This window comes from Macaca nemestrina, chromosome 17 (assembly GCF_043159975.1).
Source record: "Macaca nemestrina isolate mMacNem1 chromosome 17, mMacNem.hap1, whole genome shotgun sequence".
NCBI lineage: Eukaryota > Metazoa > Chordata > Mammalia > Primates > Cercopithecidae > Macaca > Macaca nemestrina.
In genome coordinates this window covers 83399903-83407668 of record NC_092141.1, presented here as the reverse complement: position 1 = coordinate 83407668, position 7766 = coordinate 83399903, and positions in this window count along the sequence as shown.

Here is a 7766-nt window from a genome sequence, read left to right as displayed (position 1 = left end):
GGAGACAGAGAGAAACCCTGTCTCTAAAAAAATAATGAAAATGTTTTAAAAAGATGTCACAGAGGTGGAAATGGCACAGTGCCCAGCCTTCAGACCAGGCTACCCAAGAGGGTCCACGGGTGCCGTGGGTTGGCCTCTGTGGTCTCTTGGGCTCCTGGTTGGCAGTCGAGGAGACCCAGGGGACTCTCAATGCCCAAGAAGGTCTGTAGCCCTGAGGCCAAACTGGGACTGTCCAGCTGCCCCTGTAGCGTAAGCAGGCTGCAGCACTTTGGCTCCACTGCCTGCCTCAGACGGACTGTTCCAGGAGAGGGGAGGGGCTGGGCTGCAGGCGGGGAGTTGCCTCTAGGATGGAGAGGGCAAAGGCAGGAACCTGGGTTTCACGCCTCCCTCCCCTCCCCTGAGTAAGGTTACATGCTTTACCTTAAGGCTCTAGAGTCAAGGGACACGGCCCCAGGGCTCCCAGCTGGCAGTGACCCCTTTGTGAACATGTGTTTTGGCCATAGGTGCAGGAACCCAGGGTTGTGACTTTAAATACTGCTGAGAGCCCGGGCGTGGTGACTCACACCTGTAATCCTAGCACTTTGGAGGCTGAGGCAGGTGGATCACTTGAGGTCAGGAGTAAGAAACCAGCCTGGACAACATGGTGAAACCCTGTCTTTATTAAAAACTCCAAAAAAATTATCCAGGTGTGTTGGGGAGCGTCTGTAATCCCAGGTACTTGGGAGGCTGAGGCAGGAGAATTGCTTGAAACCAGGAGGCGGAGGTTGCAGAGAGCCTAGATCATGCTACTGCACTCTAGCCTGGGAGCAAGACTCCATCTCAAAAAATAAAAAATAAATAAATAAACACTGCTGAGATCTCTAGCTTCTAGAGAATAGGAGAGTCAACTTTTATCGTGGGCGGTTTTGGGGGTGTATTAGTCAGGGTTCTCTAGAGGGACAGGACTAACATAGATGTAGATATAAAGTGGGAGTTTATTAAGGAGTATGGACTCACACAATCACAAGGTGAGGCCCCACAACAGGCCATCTGCAAGCACAGGAGCCAGGAAGCCAGTCCGAGTTCCAAAACCTCAAAAGCAGGGAAGCTGACGCTGCAGCCTTCAGTCTGTGGCCACAGGCCCAACGCGCCTGGCAAACCACTGGTGTAGGTCAAAGAGACCAAAAGCTGAAGAACTTGGAGTCCAATGTTTGAGGGCAGGAAGCATCCAGCACAGCAGAAAGATGGAGGCTGGAAGACTCAGCTGGTCTGCTCTTTTCATACCTGCTTTTATGGTGCTCACCCAGATTGAGGGTGGGTCTGCCTCTCCCAGTCCACTGACCCAAATGTTCATCTCCTTTGGCAACACCCTATAGACACACTCAGGAACAATACTTCGCACCCTTCCATCCAATCAAGTTGACACTCAGTATCAACCATCACAGGAGGTCGGAGTGTATGTGTTGGGGTGGGGACTCAGAGTGTAGCAAAAATAGCAGCGACCTGGAGAGAGCTCTGTGGGGTGAAGCAGAAAGAGACATAACTCCAACGCAGCTTCCCGGTCCCGCTGACCACATTTGCTTACACAGATTCTGGCGGAAGTCTCAAGCCTAGGTGCACATGAAAATTCTTCGGGGACCTTCGGGGGAGGGCATGGTGGCCCACACCTGCAATCCCAGCCAATCAGGAGGCTGAGGTAGGATGATGGCTTGAGCCCAGGAGTCCTAGACCGGCCGGGCAACATATGGAGACCCTCTCTCTAAAGAAGAATCAGAAAAACATCCGTGCCTGAGTCCATGAGTGGAGCCCTGGCAGAGATTCCACACCCCGAGGAAGAGGGAGGGTGGGAGGGCACTGCAGTGGGAGAAAAGAGATTTCAGACACCAGACAGTGCATAGGAGGGGGTGGAGGAAGTGCAGAAGTTGGCTGGCCATTCCACCTCAGGGAGATATTCTCCAACCCCGGGACTACCTAAGCTCTCCACAGACAAGGAGGGGGTCTCTTCAGGGAGGACTCAGCATGACAAGTCCCAGCCTCCTGCTGAATCCTGCCCATAAAGTTGGTTCTGAAAGTGAATACATGAATGGATGGATGGATGGATGGATGGATGGATGGATGGATGGATGCCGAGAGTGATGAGGAGCATGAACTCTGGGTTTCACTGCCTGGTTTGAATCCCATCCCTGCCTCTGATAAGCTGTGTGACCTTGGCTGAGTTACTAACCTCTCTGAGCCTCAGCTTCTCCACCTGCAAAATGGGGAAAAAAATCACACCACTCCACAGTGTCCACACTCCATAAATGTCGGGATTATTGTTATCTGCAGTCTTTATTATATCACCACCACCCTCCATGCTCACGGGGAATGCATGGTGCTGCGGCCTATGCCTCTTCTTCCCTATCCAGAAGGAGCAGAAGAGCCTCCTTGGCCTCACCCCGTCCATCACACAGCCTCCTTTCCCTCTTCTTTTTCTGTGCCCTGAGTGTCCCTGGCTCCCTTTCCCACCTGCCCCTTGTTATCCTGAGAGAGTCACATCTTTCAAAGGCCCACCCCTCACCTCCCCACCAGACCTTGTTCAGGGACCCCTACCTCACCCCTACATGACGTCACACTTGGATGGGCCGCCCCAAACCAGGGGACCAGGACGCATCCCCCAAGGTCTGCTGCTCCAACTGAGATCTAAGCACCACCATGCCCGCTGATGCCGCCAGGTGGCGCTCGGTGCCCAGGCACTGTCAATTTGTTCAACAAACATTAATGGCTGTCCCCGTTGAGCCAGGCACTGGGTCCAAAGATGGGGACATGAAGCTAAAAATACCGCAATATCTCCTTTTCAGGAGCTCATGGTTTCGTGGAAAACATGTAAACAAAGACGGGAAAACAAAGGATTGCCTTAAAAGGTGAGAGGCAGAAATCCCAGGGGCCTAGGTAGGAAGGCCCCCTTCTATCAGACGCAGGGAAATGGCAGGAGACAAGTGGCCCAGGGGTCCTGGACACCAGCCCCGTGCCTCCTTCTCAGCCCACTTTCTCACTCTCCCCTTTGAGGAATTCTGGAAGGAGGGTGAACAGAGCCCTTGAAAAATATAGAAAAACATCCAGCCTGTCCTCAAATGGGTCCTCAGTCGTGGGGGAAGCTGGAGAACCACAGCCTTAGATCTCTTGACTCTTCCCTCTCCTACCCCAACCCCGTACTACAGTCCCTCCACAAGGTCCCACCTCCACCACTGAAAAAGTGAGAAGGTGATGGCTTGAAAGGCCTCCCGGTCACTCAATCACCCAGCTCCTTCTCCCGACACCCCCAGGCAGTGGTGGAGGCAGCATTAACCCATCTCAGCCTCCCCTACAGTAGTGGGGCCCAAGTTTGGCTGATGTAACAAACACCTGGGGTACTGGCTGAGAATGCAGATTCTGGGGCCTGCCTCGGACCAGCTGAATCAAGAATCTCTCCAGTGGGGACTGGGAATCTGTCATTTAACAAACGCTGCCAGATGATTTCTAGAATCAGACAAGTTTAGGAACTGGAGTGCATAGGGGTTATGAGAATACCTGGCACTTCACTGGTGCCCAGGAGAGCACCCTCTTAATCTTTCTATGACCAAAGGAGAGAGTCCCCCACCTCAACCCAGGCCATCTCCCTGGTTTACTTTCTTTTTTCTTTCTTTATTTTTAGACAGAGTCTCAATGTGTCACCCAGGTTGGAATGCAGTGACATAGTCTCTGCCCACTGCAACCTCCACCTCCTGGGTTCAAGCGATTCTCCTGCCTCAGCCTCCCAAGTAGCTGGGATTACAGGTGAGCACCACCACACCCGGCTTATTTTTGTATTTTTAGTAGAGACAGGGTTTCACCATGTTGGCCAGGCTGGTCTTGAACTCCCGACCTCAAACAATCCCCCTGCCTTGGCCTTCCAAAATGTTGGGATTATAGGTGTGAGCCATCATGCCTGGCCAACCAGCCTCACTTTCAGAGCCGGGACACAGCTGTCCCCAGGTGACCAAAGTCCCCATCAGTGAACCCTCATCCCCAACACAGGGACATGAATACAGACACACGGATGGGGGTGTCTTTGCCCTTGTAGACCTCAGAGCAGGTCAGCATCTATGGACACCGTCAAGTAGCTGAGGAATTGTCACACACAGTGAGAGGTTCCCCTCAGAGACCCAACACACCCGGCTGCAGTGAGCTGGGGAGATAGAAGCCTCAGATTTGAGGAGGTGAAAGAATTGTGTGCCACACAGACTGGGATACTAGGAGAGAGATCAGTGTGAGAATCGATGTTAATTAGAATGATGGCACGGAGCAGCCTTTGATAAATATGGATGAAAACCTGATGAACGAATGAATTAATGAGCCAAATGCTATTCCCATGTCTGTTGCTGTCTGCCCCATGGGACAAGGCGTGTTTTATAACGATGAGCTACACTCGGAGAAACAGCACACCAATCTACTCCACGAATGTAAATCTAATTCCGCCTTCGAAGAATCATTTAGCAAGGCTGGGTGGAGGGTGGGCGCTCCAGGCCACATACATGCAATGAACACACACTCCCCAACCCAGCCTCCTTGAAAACCCTCCCAAGGAGAGAATGAGTTGAAAATCCAGGCAGGGTAAAAGTTGGCCCATCTTTCTCAGGGGGAGAGATGAGGAAGGGGAGTGTGGCTGAGAGTAGCTCACTCTGGTCTTTGTGTGGGCTAGGGCAGGGACGTCGCAGGCCACTGCAGCTGCTGATGGAGGGCCACTGCTACCTCTGGCCCTTTTTCTTTCTTTCAGATGAACTTTTTTTAATTACGTAATTTATTTTCATGGAAAAGAGAGAAAGGAAAGAGAGACAGAAAAAGCAAAACAAGACAAAAAATCTTCTTGTCCTTCATCTGCTTGGTACCTGTGGATTTCCATCCCCACACCCAGCCCCTTTCCCCCCTCCGCCGCCCCTGGCCAACCCCACCAATGGTCCACTTTAACATCTGCTATGGTGCCTTTTGTCTCTTTCCAGATTTCCTATGCAAATACAGCCAATTGTGAATACACAGGGGGAGGGGGACTACTAAAACCTCCCCTGTGAAGTCTGGAATTGGATTCTTCTGAAAATTCTGCTTTGCATGGCAGGGTGGCATGCAGATGGGGGTTGGGGCCAACAGTGCCCTGCCCCAGCCCTCTCACGGCCCTCCTGGCTCTGATGACCGCCCCCAAATGGGCCTGGTGAAGGGACAGGGCGGGATCCTCCCCGGCTGGGACCAACTCCTTTTGTCTTTCCCACGCCCCACCCTGTGTGTGTGTGTGTGTGTGTGTGTGTGTGTGTGTGTGTGTAAGGGGTGGACCCTATGGGCCAGGATGCCCTCTGACCTTCAGTCCTGACAGCCCCTGGGCTCACACGGTAGCCTCAGCCCAGCCTCTCCTGGGGAAACTCAGGCTGCCCATGGACACCCAGTGCCTGAATCTCTTTCTGGTGCCCCAGCTGGCCTGACTGCTAGTGACGGGCTTGTCCCCAGCATCCCCTGTCCCAGCACCCACATCAGGGTGGGGGGCACCCTATGGTGAGAAAGCCTGGCAGGTCACATGCTGCCGAAATACTGTCAGGTCAAGGGTCACAGTCCCTAGGCCGGCCTGAAGCAGCTGGCAGCGGCGGGGAGAAGGGGAGGCCAGCACCAGCGTCCTGGCTGCAGGGACCTCGGGCTCCCGGCCCCCAGGCCCTGTGGCTGCCTCAAATGCCCACCGTAAAACCCTCGGGGAGTGGGTCTCTACCCGGAGAGTTTGCCCCCAGGGGACATTTAGCCGTGTTCAGAGACGTTTGTGTTTGTACGGTTAGGGGGCTGACTGTGCTCCTGGCATCCAGTGGAGGGTGTCAGGGATAATATCCTGCAGTGCCCAGGCCAGCTCCACTACACAGCGATCCGGCCCCAAATGTCGCTGGTGGAGCCGAGGAACCCCGGTCTAGAGCCAGACATAAGGCAGCGGCAGGGCTCCCCGTGCCCTCGGCCCCACTACGTCCACCCGTGGAAACTCCACGACCCGGCGGGCCTCCGGGAGGGGATTCTTCCCTTGGGAAAAGGGGCCTGCTTCCCTGGCCTAACCCACCCCACCTCCGTCTCTGCGCTGGCCTGAGAGACACAAGGATGAATGCGGCCCCAGCAATCCCCGGCGGCTGCGAGGCCCGGCTCTGAGGGCGGGGAGGGGCGGAGCGCGGCGGCCCGGCCCCAGGCTACAGCGGGCGCTGGGACAGCTGGCTCCGGCCGCCGCCCGGCGGCGAAGATCGGGTTGCAGGGGCCGGGGCGGGGCTTGAGGTGGAGCACGAGAGGCGGCGTTGGGTTGGCTCGAGCTGGGGTGGCCGGGCCCTCGCGGGAGAGGCACGTGGGCGCGCCTGCTGCTCGGGCCCACCCCCACCTCCCCCGACCCAGGTGCTTGCGGAGAAGTGGGCTGTCTGCGGCTGGGGTTCCGGGGCCCCGCGCCCTCTCCCAACCTGGTCAGATTATGACGCTGGGTTAAGGACGGAGCGTAAAACCTTCCCTGGGCCCGGGCCTCCATGGCCCTCTCATGCCGTCGGTGGAGTTGGGGATGAGGCAAGCCACTGTCGCCTTTGGGTGAATCAGAAGAAGGAGCCACTTCCAGGCCCCTGGCTTGGAGGAGTCTGCGGGGGTGAGAGGTGGGGGGATGGGGCGGACAACCGGCTGGGACAGGCCCCACTCACCCCCGACGGGACCCAGCTTCTCTGTCCAAAGCACAGCCAGGCGGTGACCCTGTGTCCGCCCGGTTCTGCTCCAGACTTTGAGTCCGAACCCCTAGGGGTGTATCTGTGGCTTTAGGTCCCCTCTCCACTGCTGGGGACACCAACTCCAGGGCTTAGACAGAGCTGGAGACATCGGGGTGCATTTTACAGATGAGGAAACCCTTGTGGGGGTGGGGGTGGGGGTCAAGGGAGCTGTCCAAGGCCACAGAGCTAGCTGGAGCCAGGACCTGTCCGAGATGCCCTGCCCGCCACGAAGGTGCCGCTTGAGGAGGGGATGCCCGGGGAAGCTTGCTGAAGGCACCTGCCTGCTTAATCCCAAAAACGCATTTGCTGGGACTCACATGGCCACTCCCACTTCAACCCTAAGGCCTGACCTGGCAAAGGAGGGCAGGGACCAGATCCCTCTCATCTCCACTGCCTCCCGTCCACCCAGTAGACAGTGGACTTTGCTGTCAGAAAGCAGTTCTGTCCCAGCTCTTCAGCCTAGCTTCCTAGACTTCCTGTGCAGCTGGTGACCCTCCTAACGCCTCTGCTAGCCCTTCTCCCCTGCCAGTCAGGGCGCGGGCACTGCCAAGGGTCTCTCTCCTTAGCATCCTCTTCCAATCGCGGCAACCTGCCAAGCCACCCACTCTGGGGACCCAGGGCATGAGGCAGCGCAGAGGGAAGGGAGGATGTGGCACCAGGAGGTGTCAAACTGAAATCTGGCTGGAAGACCTGCTTGTCTGGGCAGGAAACACTGGGCAGATGGTGCCTGGATGCTCTGCCTTGGCTGTGACTTTCATGGGGGTTACCTGGAGGGGACAGAACGCTAAACACAAACTCAGGAGGCTGGTACCCCCATTTTTCAGATGAGAAGACTGAGGAAGGACTAAGGGAGCTGCCGAAGGTCACAGAACTACTAACAGCCAGGATCTGAACCCACAGCCTCTGATTCCAAAGTCATATTTTCTCCGTGCTGCAGAATTGCCTCCTGCTACAAGGGCATGGGTCCCTGCTCCCCACCTCCTTCTCTGAGGGTACTGATGTCTCCCTTTCAATCCCCCGCACCCCAGAGGGACGCGC